This window comes from Rousettus aegyptiacus, unplaced genomic scaffold (assembly GCF_014176215.1).
Source record: "Rousettus aegyptiacus isolate mRouAeg1 unplaced genomic scaffold, mRouAeg1.p scaffold_m13_p_9, whole genome shotgun sequence".
Classification (NCBI taxonomy): domain Eukaryota; kingdom Metazoa; phylum Chordata; class Mammalia; order Chiroptera; family Pteropodidae; genus Rousettus; species Rousettus aegyptiacus.
Window position 1 is genome coordinate 1,838,153 of NW_023416312.1, and position 16,275 is coordinate 1,854,427.

At 38.8% G+C, this 16,275-nt stretch overlaps 1 protein-coding gene and 1 pseudogene across 3 annotated transcripts in view; one reads left to right on the forward strand and one right to left on the reverse strand.

The window, feature by feature from the left end:
- The window catches only part of FRMPD4 (FERM and PDZ domain containing 4), a 455,926-nt gene that overhangs the window by 174,416 nt on the left and 265,235 nt on the right, over positions 1-16,275 (forward strand). The gene's annotated exons all lie outside the window — the stretch shown is intronic.
- LOC118607877 lies at positions 18-592 on the reverse strand (annotated as a pseudogene).

The window sequence follows — 16,275 nt, forward strand, 5'->3', positions numbered from 1 at the left end:
ATAGTAGGGAGGAAGGTTTACTTGCATTTCCGGGCCTTGGTTTTTCTGAGATCGAACACCAGTTCCTTGACCTCTAGCACGCAGCCATCTGCTTGGCCACATTGGCCTGGTTTTGAAGCGACACATGTGAGAAGCTTGTCCTACTGGATCGGCTCCTCTAGAAGACTTCTGATTTGGTCATTCTTTTCCCTCATGAGATATTTCTTCAGAGTTTTCTTTGATCGTTTTTTAAAAAATCTGTTGTTTCTCGGGAGTCAGCTTGGCCCCCTTCCTGCATCCCAGGGGCAGTGCTTAGTGGGACGTGTATCATTTTCTGTCTGGTGTGCTATCAGTGTCGCATACATCTATGACAACACCCGTAATCCTTGTTTTGCACGTACGACACTTGGAATGCCAGGAGAAGTTTCCCACATCCATCCTCAAGGCGTGGTACTTCTTGTTCCTCCCTGCGCACGGAGCGTCCGTGTGTGGCAGGGGCCAGCCTTCATGTTGGCAGTGGGGTATCCCAGCTCCTATTTTTGCTTCTTGTGGTAGGCTTTCTCTTGGTCTTGGTCATGCGCCACTTCTGCCAATCGTCACGAGACATGCCCATGGCCTGTCACCCACTGGAAAGAGCCAGATGTGCTTTTATGATTGTATCGATTATTTGGAAAATTTCCGACTTGTTCTTTTTGCCAGATTTCAGAAGATTAACTGAAGGAATTATTGATGGAATTCAGAAGATCCTATAGGGGAATTATTTATATATCCCAACCTCTGCCTTGGTGGTCTTGACCTCGTCTTTATTGAAAAGTAAAGTTGTTTTGGAGTTATAATAATGGAGATTGGTAAACTGTTATTTAATTAAATTTTCACACTAGTTTTGATTAAAAATATCTCGATAAGAACTACGTGTTGAAACAGGTTAGACATTTTGGATCACCTTTGTAATAAGTTAAAAACAGGTCAAGAGACAGGAAATGAAAACTGGAGGTGGGCAAGGAAATTCTCAGAATGAGTGAGTAAATCTCATAGAAGTTTCTTCCAGAAAGAGCCTTCTTAAAGCTCTTGATTGAAGTTTTGAAAGAGTCTACATCATGGCAGAGCGAGATGTGCCCAGAGTGTAAGATGGTAAGAAATGAGAAAGAACATTTGGAGAAAATGTGTTTGCCTGTGATGTGTGATTTTACTGCAGTTCTATCTAGAGAACACTATGTATGAAGACTCCTCACAAATTTGTAGATGTAACTGCTGTTTCTAACACCATTTCTGGTGACTTATTTCATTGCTCTCTTGGCATGGGTCCATCTTCAAAAGACAGGAATATGCGACTTAGTTTTTTATGCTTGAGTTTCTCAGTGATCTATAGATAAGCAGTTTCCAGACTTGAGGATTTCACAGTCTTCTCTTTTTTTTTTATCTTTTAATTGGGGAACTACCATAGTGATATTTTCCATCGTTTGAGCAAAAGGAGGACCATTTTAAAGTAAACTTTTTGATAAACGGTAAGATACATATAGTAAAATGCACAAATATTAAATGAATAACTCAAAGAATTTTCACAAAGAAAGCACAGAGTCGAGGTAGCACCCAGAATAAGAAAAAAACAGTAATAGCCACTGAGGCTCCTCATTCTTCCTTAGGGCCACTCCAGCCTGAGTTCCCCCATGGGAACATCCGTCACCACATTTTAGTGTTGCTTGTTTTTAAATATCCTGTTAATAGAATCACATGGCATGAGCTCTTTTGTATCTCCGTTCTTTCATTCAACATTGTGTTCGTGAGTTTCCTTCATGTAGTGGTGTGCGGTCTTTCATTCTTAACACTGTGGAATTCCATTGAATGAATATACCACAAATTATTAGCCATTTAATGGTTGATCAACCTTTAAGTAATTTCTAATGATGAGCTTTTTACAAATCGTGTTGATATGAAAATTCCACTTCGTGCCACTAATTGACTATATCTGAATATTTATGTTGAGTATGTATCAGAGAATGTTATTGCTGGGCCGAAAGGTATTTTTGTATGCTTGAGCTTTCATGTTGACTTCCAGTTTTCCAAAGTCTTTGCTTTAATTTATACTCTCACCAACAGTGTTTGAGAGTTCCAGTTACTCTTCCATCTCTCCCCAACACTTGTCATTGTGTACCTTTTTCATTGTAGACATTCTGATGGATACATCATGGCATCCTATTGTGCTTTTCAGCATTTCCAAAGAAAGCACATTTAACAGCAAAATTAGAGAGTGTCGGTATAGGAAAAGGTATATAACAGTTGGCAATTTTTGTCGACCTGCAAATTTGTAAACATACATATTGTAAATATGAATGCTGAAAAATTACAATATAAAACTTTCTTTTTATCATAAGACATGGATCTTATATTTTTTTTGACATACCTGTGTTAAATTATGTTGTTGTTTTTTTTTTATTAGCGAGTTCAATATAAACTCAGGTAGTAGAGCCTGGGTATTCAATTCGTTCTGGTGTTTCAATTGTTATGACATTCATAATTGAAAACGGAATTAATATCTATATACTGGTTTTCTAAATCAATGCTATTCTGGCCAGATTGAGAGAAGCTACAGAATAACAGCCCATCTGCCTGAGGCTTTCTGTAGGGCCACGACGAAAGTGTGGGTTGGCCAGCAAGTTGGGACCAGAGAAACAGACCTTCACTGCTTAAGTTTCTCTCTATGCGGGCTCAGAGGGAGGATGCCATTCCCAGCTGGACTCGCCCAACGTAGACAGAAATGTGTCTCAAATGGATTTTGTCACCCATAAAGTGCCTGCTGTTGACCAGCAGGTGTCCGCAGACTGGACTTTAGCATCAAAAGCTCAGGTTGATTCTAGAGGCTGCTTTTCCTCACATAAGCACTTCTTTCTCTGCATGGGGTTGCCCCATTTTAGCTCATCAGTTCACGACTACTTTGACGTCCCGTTTTTATCCATCAGACATTCTTCCCAGCAGTGACTCCTGCCTTATGGGTGGTTAGAAACCAATCATGCTAGATTCAGCAATTGAAGCTCAGATATCTCAGTTGCTCGTCAAAAAGTTGTTTTGAGATAAATCTTCCATGACGTTCATGCTCCTTGAGCTTTAGAGCTTTGCACTTGTAATGATCCCTTATAAGACCTTGTATCTAATTTCGTATTCGTAATCTTGTAATCTTGCTCTTAAAGTAGTTTTACCCCAAGTTGTGTGAAGTAGTGAGATTAAACATGGTTGCGGTGAGACAATACTACCAAATCTCACTTCAGTGTGTAAATTTCTACATATTATGGATTTTCTAAGTTTGGCTTTTTCTGGATATAATATACCTGGTTGTAATGTAAATAAATGAAAAAGACATTTGCAAAATTTTTGTATGGTTAGTATGGTATTTTTTCTCTAAAAGAAAGGTAATAGAATTGTTTTTCTTTCCAGGTAATTCAATATCTACTTAGCACATTACACAAACATTTTTCTATACTGAGATTTACATCTGCCGTGATGTAATACTAGTGAGATACTACTTTAAATATATTTGCGCACACTTCCATATCTATATACTATATATGTGTTTATAGGAAGTTTTATAGTATTCAATTTGGCTGCAAATTTTTAATAAACATGTGGTAAATGGCAAACTATATTAGGACAATAGTAAAGTGGAATAAATGAGTGAATTTTCTGCCTCCAGAATGAACGATATATTTTCAAGATGAACACGGATAGTTGAACTATTTGACTCTTCCTCTACAGTTTTCCTTTGAACTAGAACTGCAGTTTCCCCTTAATCAGAAGAAATTTGGAACTTTCATATTAGTCTGTGCTTTCAATGTGTTTGCAAAATCAAATCCACTATTTTAAAAAAAAAAAAAAGTGGTGTACTGGAAAGAATCTTGGCTTCAGAGTCCCGGTTTTGGAGTAGGAGCTACATATGTGTTGTGTGATGTTGAGTCAGTCACTTATTCCATTGTCATATCCTCAGACAAAATAACCTAGGAATGTCACTTGATATGAAAGCCATTAGGCCTTATTAAATTCTCAGTTGCTATACAAATAAAAGGTGATATTACTTATTGTTATTTTTATGACCATTAATTACCTTTTAACTTCAAAGTGAAAAAAAAGTTCAGTTTTCTGTACCTAAAAAAGAAATTGGCAGGCAACAAAAAGACAGAAAAGATAAGTTGACCTTCATCGAAATTACAAAACTTGTATCAAAAGGCGCTATGAATAGAGCGAAAAGACAATTTACTGAAAGGGACAAAATAATTTTATATTATGTGTTTGATGAAAGATTGAAATCCAGAATATATAAAGAACTCCTATAATTCAACAACAAAACTCCATACAACGTGATCAAAACATGATCCAAAAACTGGAGTAGATATTTCACAAAGAAGATATTCAAATGGCCAATAAGCATATGAAAAGATGTTCAGTAGAACTAACATTAGGGAAATGCACATCAAAACCACAATGGGATAGCACTTTACACCCAATGGAATCACTATTGTTAAACACACACACAAATACACACTCAGAAAATAACAATAATTGGTGATAATGTGGAGAAATTCGAACCTTGTGCATTGCTGATAGGAATGTGATGTAGTGGCTGTTAAAATGGTATGTTGACTCCTCAAGAAATTATACCTCGAATTGCCATATGATCCAGCAATTCCACTACTGGATATGTACATTAAACTAATGAGAGCAGAGACTCGAACAGACATTTGTATACCCATGTTCAGAGCGACATTATTCACAAGAGCCAAAAGGTGGAAGCAATCCAAGTGTCCATTGACAGATGAATGGAAAAACAAAATGTCGTGTGCGTATGTAGATATATATACACACACATACTTCCATGTATTTACATACAGTGGAGTATTACCAGGCTTAAAAAGGAAGGCAATTCTGATACATGCTATAGTATAGAACATCTTGAAGACATTAAGAAATAAGCCAATCTCAGGCAAATACTGTGTGATGATGAAAATACGAGGAACCTAGAGTTGTCAGATTCATAAAGACAAAATAAAATGGTGGTTGACAGCCCTTGTAAGTAGGGAGGAATGAAGAGTTATTGTTTTACTGGTACAGAGCTTCAGTTTGGGAAGATTAAAAAGTTCTGGAGACAAATGATGCCGGTTATAGTACAACCATGTGAATTTACTTAATGCTTCAGAACTGTACGCTTAAAAATGGTTAAAATGGTAAATTTTACATGTATTCAGCAACAGTATAGAAAAAGCAGGTTCGATGTGTTCAGCTTAATATTCCTTCCTTCCTACTTCACCTCGGGGGTAACACCCTGATTTCAACCCGGGTACCTTGAAGATCTCCGCAGCCAGGGTAGATGAGCAGCAGCTCTTCCTTTAATGCTTGGCTTAGCTATCTGTTTGCTCTTGGGGGTCTCCTGGGTACCCCAGTGAATATATATGAAGGATTTTAGATCCTGGAGAATGAACAAAGGGTGTGTGGAGTTTGTGTGCCATGGGAGTGTTGTTTTTTGTTTGTTTGTTTGTTTTTTGCATTAGTGATCAAGACAGATTTTATTTTATTTGTTTTCAAGTACAGTATTATATTAATGTTAGCTTACAAAGTGATCCCTCTGATTAGTCTAGTACCCACTTGGCATTATACACAGTTATTCCAGTGATACCGACTCTATTCCCTGTGCTGTAGTTTATTTCCCCATGATTATTTTGTAACTGCCAACTTGTACTTCTTTTGTTATCCAGAAATACGCTGTCCAAAGTGGTAGTCAGTAGCCGTGTGGGCTATTTAAATTTAAATTAATTAAAATAAAATGAAATAAACCTTTAAAATCTAGTAATTCCACAGCACTAGATATGATTCACGTGTTCATTAGCCATACACTTTATCAGATGATGAATGGGTTAAAAAAAAGGTGGCCATTCATGCAATAGAATAGTATTCATCAGAAAGAGGAGTGAAGTACTGATATATGAATGAATGGATGAATTTTGAAAACATTATGCCAAGTGAAAGAAGCCAGACACAAAATACAACAAGTTTTATTATTCCTTTTAAATGAAAGTCCATAATAGGCAAATCCCAGAGACAGAAAATAGATTACTGATTGCCTGGGGCTGGGGTGTGAGAGTATTGGGAATGACTATTAATGGATATGGAGTTTCTTTTGGGGATAATGAAAATGCTCTGGAATTAGTATTGATAGTTTCCCAATCTTATATAATGAACACCACTGAGTATACACTTTAAAAACATGAACTTTATAGTGTGAATTATACCTCAATGAAGCTGTTATTACAAATATACACGTCACTTTGTAAAATATGTTATTTTGTGAGCAAAAGCCCTTTAAATTGACATAAAACCATTGTGCTGTTTAATTTTTTTTAAAAAGCCATGTTCGGCTGGCTAATGGGCGATTATAGTGAGCCACAGAGATAGAGAAAATTTCCGGTATCTCAGTAGGTTCTATTGTGCAGCAGTTTTCAAGAGAAAAGACTGCTTTTCAGACAAAGGTTCTCAGAATGTTGTCCTTCTGTTTTCTCTACGGTTTCATTCTTGACTTCGTGGCCAAGCACATACATTTGTTGATATGGCTGATTTGAAATCATCTATGAGGCTTGTTTCAGGTATCACAAAGTTCTTCCAGAAATCTCTGGGGAGATATTTCGTACTTCAGGTATTGATGTTGGAGGCTAATAAAGTCATCCCACAAATGACTCGGGCACCATTTTTAAATCTGACAAATGAACATTCTAATGATTTTAATGTCTGCAGCCTTTTTTCCGAAGTCAGGTTTATGTGTCTCCTTCTGAGGCTCGGGCCACATTCTAGTTCATTCAAGGCATGGTGAGGCAAGTTGTCATTCATGTTAAAATGATGTCATGACGATAAAGAGGACATTGAGTTACTGTCTGCTTAGGGCTCGGTACTTCACTGAATAAAAATCTCTCTAAGTTAATGTTGACTTCCTCCCTGTTATTTATTGATTTTTGAAGATACACAAATTTTAATATCTTTATGGACTAATTTTATAAATATCTGTATTTCCAAAGAAACAGTTTAAAAAATACTTTTTAAAAACTCACTCTTAGCTACAAGAAGACATTATATAAGTTTAAGGAGGAAACTTAAATGTATATCGCTGAGCGAAAGAAGCCACACTGAGAATGCTATGTACATCGTGTGATTCCAGCTACATTGTGGAAAAAGCAAAATTATGGAGAGTTGAAGGATCAGTGGTCATCAGCGGTATTGGAGGAGGGAGAGATGAATAGATAGAACTAGCTATTCCGTAAGATATGATCATGCTAGATGCATGCCAGTGTACATTCGTCAACACCCATGGACTATGCAACAGAAATTGTGAAAGTTAATTTGAATGTTGTTTGATAAAGATGTGTCAATCTTGGTTCATGGATTTGACAAATGTATCCCTTTTTGTACAAGATGTTGATGAAGGGGGAGGCTGTTTGTGGGGACAGCAAGCATTATGTGGGAACTCTATTTTATAGAGGAGTTTCAAGTTTACAGCAAATTGATTAAAAAATACATTCTATTAATTTTACATAATTAAAAAGTTCTTATGTATCATAATTATATATGCAATTATTTGTTTCTATTCCATACAGGGTATCGTGCAGATACTTAATTTTATTTTCCCACTTTTTCTCTACTTTTTTTTCAGTTTTGAATAGTATTGAGATATTCTAGTGTTATCAAATAAAGCGATAGATACCTTTTCCAGTAATAGATTTTAGAAAACTGTACGGCATGCTGTTGATAATAATCATTAGTATTTTTATTGCAAAACTAAGCTCTTCAGTATTTTAAATCCCTTTACTATACTCAAAGGGCAAAAAATGCCGCAACTAACAAATAGTGAATGTGATCTGCGGGTCAGACTTTGCCAAGAATTCTATGTAGTTACTCATTTAATCCCATAACTCTCAGAGGTATGTACATCATTCTCATCCTACAGATGAATGCATAACGGGAACATAATCTTTAGCATCTGTGCTTTGAACTCCAACTGCGTACAAATATGATGTGGATCCAGGTTTCCCATATCCAGGACAGCAGGACCTGGCACTGAATGGCGTCCATCTCTGATCACAGTACATGAAACCTAATGAAATTATAGATGATGTAGCTTCCTGGGTGTACACGTGTCCTGGAAATTTCCTCAGGTCTCTAAACTCTCTCTCAGGATTGGTAGCATAGAATGAAAACCAATGACCTTCAGAACTACATGTCAGCATCCTGAACCCAAAAGACCAGCTCCGAGGGGAGGAGTCTTTCCCGAGGGGCAGTTCATCTGTTGTAAGCCTTTGGAGCCTTGCTCCTTCAATTTTTTGCATGACTTTATTGAAGTATGATTTAAATATCTTAGCATTCTCCTACTTTTCAATGTATAAGTCAATGATTTTTAATAAATTACTGAGTCGGGCAAGCATCACCGGAGTCCGGATCAGGATCTCTTATGGACACTTGCTCATCCCTCCCTGTTCCCATCTCAGTCCCTGGAAGCCACTACTCTACTTTCTGTCTCTAGTGTTAAGCCTTTCTGACCAATTTCATGTAATGGGAACCATACAGCCTGTTGTCTTTTTGACGCGCCTTCTTTCTCTTAGCTTAATGTTTTCAAGTTCAGCACTTGGTTCCTTTTTATTGCCGAATGGTATTCCAGTGAATTCATATACCACGGTTTCTTGATTCATTCTCCAATTTATGAGTATGTGCGTTGTTTGCACTTCTTTGGTTATTAGTATTACTGCTGTTATTACGATTTTTTTAAAAACTCATTCATGTTTTCCCAGGTTATGCAGTCTGCGTATAACTTTTCATTTTTCTCAAAAGCTTCTCTGTTTCCCATACCTCCTACGTGTAGACAGGAACTAAGTTGAGACCCCAGTCCAGCAGAAATATCTTTTGCATGTGGAAAATGACGTGTGAGTAATCGTTCAGGGCTCTGGGATGCTAAGCTCACAGGCTTATGCCTTTGGACCAGTAGCTCTCTTATGTTGTGTATGGTTCTATACTGCATGTGACAGAGAAAATATGATGGCTCCCTTTCGTAGGCTTCATATCTCCATTTTAAAGGATCGCACAGTAAAGACTCTCCTGTTGCTAGCCTTGTGAATTGTCGTTTACTTGGACTTTTTAGCTCTGCCTGCAGACCCCAAAATCTCAGTTGTAAGGTGGTTTTACACATTATTTCTTTGATACTTATACGGTTCAGTCACTGGAAGCCTCTAAGAGAAGTCTTTACTTACCATAGTTTATATTTCAAGAGAAAAAAGTTGTGAAACATAGAGAAGGAATTCAATTATGATTCTCAAAGCAGAAAAGGGGATAGCTTCAAAAAGTCAATGCTGGGTGTCTGTTAAGAATGAGCGGGAGACTGTCTGCTACCAGCGTTCAGAATGCAGGAATCCCTCACTTGCTCTACGTTTTAGAATTTGAGATTTGCCTCACGTCATGTGTCATTCCTTATGCCTTTTAACTGGATTTCCAGATAGACATTACTTTTCAAACTTCAACAGTGTTGTAAAATATACTGCAAAGCTTGCCCTGAAGGGAACAATTGCCTTTTTTTTTTCCCAACAAAACAAGGGTACAGAATGCCGGAAGCTATCATCAATGCGGGATGGAGAGATTGTGATGTGTGTTTCCATGATGCTGCAGATGCGCTTGCTGGTCAATCTATTAATAGCCCAGAGTTGATTTTTGACCTTGGATTTGTCAAATTAAAGAAGTTATAAAATAAACCAAAGGAAACCCAGGGCATATTTCCCACTTAAATTTTTTTTTTTTTGTAAATATTTGGTATATTGTGTGTGTGGGGGGAGGGGGGGATGCAGTTATATACATATAATTAGCGTTTTTTACGTAAACCATTTGGGAATGTAGATGTTACTTTCAAGTTAATCTGATTGAAAATAAGATATCTCGTAGAGCTCATTGCTCTCATCTTTCCCAAAATATGTTTGCTTATTTACAATCACTGCGGTGTTCTCAGCGAAGTGCCACCATTATCTTAGGGGACAGGCGGTGGAGGGGGACGATTTCCTTTGCCCTCTCATGTGTGTGCAGGTGGGCGCAGTCCCCTTGTAGGCAGGCAAGGCTGGAGAACTCAGTATCTCAAAAGTGACCTTGAAGGATCCACTTCATCTGGTGAGGACCACAGGAGACCTTTTGAGCCAGGGTCTTTATCCAGGCTGTTGATGCTGCCACTTCTCAGATTTAAGGTTATACTTAATACTTCTTTTCTGTATTTCAGTGATGTACTTTGATTGTTCAAGCTTGCATTTTACTTTTATTTTTTTTTTTATTTTTCTGGCAGCCTTATCCAGGTTCAGTGTTGTAAAAATAGCTGTCTAAGTATGTACCATCCCACTGGCTCTTGAGACCAAATTTCAATAACTGAAAAATTTTGCAAAAGATTAGTTTACTTAGTGAGTTGAGCTGAAAAAATATATAGTTCACCAGGACATATGGGGATGGTTTCATGGAGGGCAGTTGTCCATATGTGTATATTGGCATGGCTAACGTTTTCAGCTTTATTTTCCATATCCAAACTAATCACGCAGAAATAGAATAAAGGAAAAAGAAGATTCCTGTGTCATCTCCCATTTACACAAATTTCAGTTCTGATCAAGTCTTGACTCACTATTGCTTACCAATATTCTAAGTGTTAAGAACAGTCACATTTGCCAATTATATCTCAGTAAAGTTGCGGAGGGTGGCCGGTGGCACAGAATGAAGTGTAGCCATGCGGGCCAACAAATAAAAGTCCCTTTTCCTCTTTCCACAAACTAAACAGACACTATATTCTCATCATGCTCTGGTTAATTACTGACATTTATTTACTAGTTAAAAACTGGTTGGTTGTCAGATAATTAGCCCATGCTGTATGCTCATCTATATAGAGCTGTTGGCTACATCTTTGGAAAAATATTTCAAGAAATTATTGAATTTAAGAATTAGTTTGTGCTCAAACAATTTATTATTTTTTTTCTGACAGTTACAATTCTGTTTTATATGCTCGTTTATTTTCTAATCATAGAGGGGAAACAGAGATGTTTATGGGTTCTTCTGTCTTGTGGCTCTTTTACTAAAAATCTCAGGTCATGTAAAGAAGAAACCGTTAAGTACTTTGAACTCTGAAGACCTCAGAGGAGCGGTGAGGCTTTGGAGAATAATCACCAGAGTCACTCATAATTACTCTTATGTTGTCACGCCAGCGTGATTAAAGGAAGATGGAGTTTTCTGGAAATAAAAAAAAAAGTCGATTTAATGGAACAGTTGAGTGTAATGGCCTTGTCTCTCAAAATAATGCAAATCAGCTCTTTCTTGAGCTATGTCAGACTGCAATCCTGATGTTGGATTTTTCCGAATCTACCATGTAAGGTACATTTTGAAGTGTATTTATGTATTGGTTAAGAGATGGCTTTTACAAGTAATCAGAGCAATGAAAGTTCACTTAGACTATTAAGGAAACCTTCTCTGGAGAATGCATGCGCAGGAAAATAAAGTTGTTCAGGGGAATGATGAGTTTGCTAACTCGGGGATGATTCCAGGCTGATCTCGACATCACCTCCTGGTGATCGTTAGCAATCTCGGGAGTGGCTTGCCTCAGTGCCAGGCAGGCAGACGAAGCGCCAGGCTGTGCTGGGAATACCAATCCTGTCTTTCTGTTAGGACCCTTTAGCCTTTTCTCCTTGCGTGGGAAAGAACTCAATGCAATAGTTGAACACAGTAATTTTTCACAAGAACACATTTTTTTTTTTTTGGCATTATCGTTTGGTTCTTTTGGACTGTGAGTTTTAGTTTCCTATGGTTACTGTAGCAGACTGGTAGTCTTAAAACAACAGAAAAGTTTAGTTTCAGCTCCAGAGGCCAGAAGTGCAAAATCAAGGTGTCGGCAGGGTTACTTCCACCCCCTGTGATGGCTCCTCCAACTTCTGGGGGCTCCAGGCATTTTTTCACTGTGGGCAGCATGACTTCAACCTCTGCCTCTGTGGTGACATTATCATCTCCTTTTCTTTCCTTTCTGTTTTCTCCTCAATTTATAAGGACACTTCGTCTTTGACTTTGGGCCCAGCTAGTTAATCCAGGATGACCTCACCTCGAGCTTCTTAGCTTAATTACATCTGCAAAGACCCCTTTTCCAATAAGGTCACGTTCTCAGGTATGAGGTGCTAAGATGTGGATACATCTTGCTGTGGGCATCCGTTCAACCCACTACAGATAGCAAAGGAGACGCAATGAAATTAGTTTCGTTACAAACCAGTCCATTTATTTTCTTCCAGCTCATTTAGGCAGTCTTTATCTTCTTCGTGTCTCTGAGAATATTAGGAAAAGCCCATCATCCATAGAAGTTATTTTTCCTACCCTATAGTAACTTCCAATTCTAAATTACATTTCTACTAAAATATTCTAGTAGAATATTTTATTATTTCAAATACTTGCCCTGTTGGAATGATACAGTCGCATAGGGAGTGTATCACATATTAGCCAAACGTTGGCATTTGTCTTTGAGGCCTGGGACGTGCATGGCTCTGACTGAGACCGTTGTAATCAACTCTGACCGCACCTCAGACCGTATCGGTCCCAGTAGCCAAAGACAGCTGTGGCTGTCTGTCCTTGCCGTGGTTTGGTCTTTCAGTTGTGACATATGGAACACCTTCCCTTTTCCATGGGCAGTCTCGTCTAAACGAGGGCATTTAAAAATGAAACTCAAATTTCTTTTCATTTTGAGAATTCTTTAATAATTTATGAAACCATGCAAATATTTGGAGTCACACCGGTCTGTCTCCACAGGCTTTAGAAATACTATTTTCGAGTATAGTTTATACCATTTAATTAACTGAGGCCTCCTTTTTTGTCTGAATCGATTGGATTTTCAACACATAATTCCTCGTGCTAGATATTGTCTCAACACTGGAAACAGAACAACGGGCACAGGAGAAGGAAAGTCGTGTAGTCTCAAACTGGCCATGGTGGCTCATTATTTTGCTGGGCCAATCTGGACAGGCTTTGTGGAGGAGGTGGTGTTTAATCTGGGTCTTAAGAGATAGGTATGCGTTCAATACAGTTGTTGGAGAACAATAGTGAATCTCACAATGAAAAGCTCTGTTAGAAAGCAGGTCCCAGTAATATAAAATGCGTGATGGGTACAAGAAACTTAGTTTGAAGTCCTATGAATAGGGATCAGCGAGGGAGGGTGAGGCCAGAGTCAGACAGGCATTGTCCTTAGGCTGAAGAGTTTGGACTTAGTCATAGTCACAATTCACAAACTCAAAATTCAGCTTGTAGTACTGATTTTCCTCTTCTGTTGCGTGTAATGTACATTTCATATGTGGCGCGTACACGTGTGTGTTGGTGCATATAATTTTCGCCTCCTCTGTGAGACCGAATGCCTCTGGTTTATCTTGGCCTGGACTTTCCATGCGAGTTTTCTAATATTGCGGACACGCTCTTTCACTGATTGTAATCATCCCATTTCAAATTGGTTGCTTCATTCAAAAGTTTTGATTAAGGAAAGTAACAGAAAGCTGAAGCTGAATGGGTTGGGAGTTTTACTGGCAATTTCACGCAGGGGACACACATCAGTTCTCTGAGGGAAGGCGGCCACCCTCTCTTTTTGGCCTTGTCCCTAAGGTCCTATGGCTGGGGGCAGGAGGAATGCTGTTGAGAGATCCTTGCAGCCCCTGGCAGAGGCTCCCCAGTGGCCATCACCTGTATTGTGAAAATCTAGTCATGGAAAAAGACTAGGATTCCGACGATGCTGGCAGAGTATTTCAAATGTCCTAACGTCAAAAATGTAAGCAGAAATATGGCATGCTTCTGGGAACCAGGAGCTGTAACTGTAATTCTTCAAGTTTCAGTTTAGACAGACACCCGCTCTTTTCTCAAATTGCTAGAACCTAAACCTTCTTCTTTAAATATATTTTTATTATTTATTCCTTGAATGTTTTGTGTTCAAGGATTTTTATCCTTAGGAATATTTGGAATTCAGAATGCTTTATTGTCTTTAGTTAAATATAAACATGGATCCCGTCTACTGTGTGGCCTGGGGAGCTTCATGATACATTAATCTTCTTGCCAGGGGGAACTTTCTCCTGATAATGTGCCTTCCCTGTTATGAGACAGGAAACCCAGTAATAGATCGTGTTTCCCTTTTCGCCTCTGCTGCCAGGGAATCTGTAGCTATTCTTTATACTAAATCGTCATAGCTATCTTCAGCCTAGGTTTTTGTATAAAACTATCTCATCCCTTATGCTGCTTGAATTTTGTAGTTTTATTCCTGTCTTATTGCTTTTTTTAGTATTTGTGTTTCTTTATATAAGTCAACTAAATAAAATGTAGATCCGCCCCCCTCCAGAATACATACTTAAGAATTAGCTACCCATATTGCATAGGCTGATGAATATCTCCTGTCCCGACCATGTCACAGCTAGATCATCTGGTCACAGTTACATCTGAGAATTATGGTGGGCCAAGATGTTTGATAGGCAGGCGGAATGAGCAGAAGAAAACAAAACCAAACCAAACCTAGTGTGCAGGGGAAAAAGTCCTGAATTGAATGTTGTTTTCTACACTAATTTACTCACAGCTTAAAGAACTCAGCCTGTAATTCCTATATGAAGAGTTTCTTTTGGTTTCTTCTTAATCTGAGTATGTCAAAGCTCTCATTGAAGTCAGCTTGTCAGAATATCATCATGATATTGACTTTAATCATTTAAGGAGGCTTTATCATACACCAGGCACTGGGCGTTCTGCTTTGTAGAAGCTTATTTGGTTCTCATTACATCCCATAAGGAGCCCCCTATTACCTGGAGGGGAACTAAGGTTAGAAATGGCTAAATTAAGAAACACAGGATGCATAGGTCAATTGAATTTCAGATACACAACAAATACTTTCTTAGTATAAGTATAGCCTTTGCAATTCTTGGAATATATTTATACTAAAAATATTACCTCTTGCAATGTTTGAGTTATACTGAAAAAAATTATTATTTATTGGAAATTTGTATTTAGCTGGGAGTTCTGTGTCTTATCAAGCAACCCAAAATAAGAAGAAATGTGGATTGTTGGCTTATGATAAATGCCGACGTATTTCCAGAAACTAGTTCTGACCCTCAGGAGAAGACTGTCCCCGCCAAGTGGATCCAAGGCTGACCCAGGACAAGGCTGGGCTCATCAGACTTTCTTGACGTGATTTGGATTTTCTGTCTCTGCAGTCAGATTAAGCCTCCTGTCATCTGACATTTGCTAACTTTCGGAAGGTGCCAGAAACCTGCCATCTTTATTTCCATGCCTCCAAAACGTGGCTGAACATTAGCAGGACCTGAGGATCTTTTAAAAGTTCTCACGCCCAGGTCGCAGCCTAAACCATTTATGTCCGAATCTCTGGGGCGGAACCAACTGTGAGTACTTTTACTGCTTTCCACGCGTTCTGATACACTGCCTGGGAAGAGAGTCACCACCTAAGCGCACAGGCCCTGTGAATCCTTGGCTGAAGCAAAGTGACATCGACCCCTCCTGGCCCAGGCTGGAGTGTTCTGAGCATCCTATCCCTCCCATGGCCATTCCTGCCATCAGCATCCCCCCACCTTTCAAAGTGGCCGAGTTAGATTCTAGATAGAGTGGCAAAGACCAGGTATGGTGGGTTCTTCCAGCATTTTGTTTAGGTGAAGCATTGTCCTTCGCTCTAGGTTCTGTAACTTGGGTTTGGCAATGGTGACTGGTTTCTAAAAGTAAGATTCCTGAGAAAATGACATGGCCCTTTCCCATGTGCTGACAGAACTGGCCTTCCCTTCCATGGGGTTTGGGGCATTTGCTCAAAGAAGAGCGTGAGTTCTGTGTTATGGAAATATCCATGTCTGATTGAATAGAAACATTAATCCTAAGTACCACGAGGCCTGACACCATCACAGATGGTCCCCAGGAGAGTCAGGGAGGCAAAGGGCCAACCCCGGGCAAAGGACCAACCCTGGGCCTCGGGTGCCATGATGTGGTTGAACCTTGGTTAACCTGCCTGATGGGATCTCTCTTCCTGCTGCCTTACCAGGTAATTCTACGCATAGAGGACATTTACATTACATTTTGGTCTTCCTCAGGTAGGAAATGTGACAGCCTTGTATAACTTACCCCCGGATTTATAAAGGCATGTACATAATTACAGTATGCATGACATGGTGTTTTCGGGGGGCAGGTTGACTCACCCACTTTGCTCCAAGTATTCTGTCGAAATTTCCGAGTTCTACCTGATTGCTTAGTGGAAAGGAAATAATT